Genomic DNA, 628 nt, shown 5'->3' with positions numbered 1-628 from the left:
ACCAACACTTCCCTGGCCCCGGTCCCCCACKTGGGCCCGCACCCCATGCAGCGACCCTCTGCCAAGCGAAAGCTTTCCAAAACTTCACCAACTGGTCTCCGAAGCAGCTGGAGGYGCAAGGCTGCCCAGAGCCGTCGGCACTGCCAGCCAAGTGCTTTGCTGCGAGCGACTGGCCCCCCGCACCTCCCGAGGGCCCCGTCCCCCTCGCAGCACCTCGGTAGCAGGGGGCAGAAGTGCCTGCAGCCTGTTGGGGCGGCCGCAGCGCTGCTCCGGCACCAGCACCCGGCAGCGTTCGAGCCGGGCACATCGCGGCTGAGCCGTGAGGATCCCCGTGCCACAGCCCCGGCCCTGCACCCGCTGCCCTCCCGAACCGGGTGCCACGGGGCCGTGGGACCGGGAGTCGGCCAGCTTCGGCCTCCTCCTCCGCCAGGGCCAGGGGCTGGGAGCAGGGGAGAGATGGGGCAAGGATGGAGCGGAGAGGAGAGAGGACGGGGTGGAGAGACGGAGGGACGGGGCGGAGGGGTGGGAAGGTGGGACGGAGCGGCGGAGGAGACGGGGAAGCGGAGGAAGGCCGGGCCGGGAGGAAGGGCGGAGGAAGAGGAGGAGGAGGAGGAGGAGGGAGGGGGCG

The sequence above is a fragment of the Rhea americana genome, unplaced genomic scaffold (genome assembly GCF_003343005.1).
Source record: "Rhea americana isolate MKP2758 unplaced genomic scaffold, rheAme1 scaffold_215, whole genome shotgun sequence".
NCBI lineage: Eukaryota > Metazoa > Chordata > Aves > Rheiformes > Rheidae > Rhea > Rhea americana.
The sequence above is the reverse complement of the archived record's forward strand: the minus strand, read 5'-3'. Positions refer to the sequence as shown.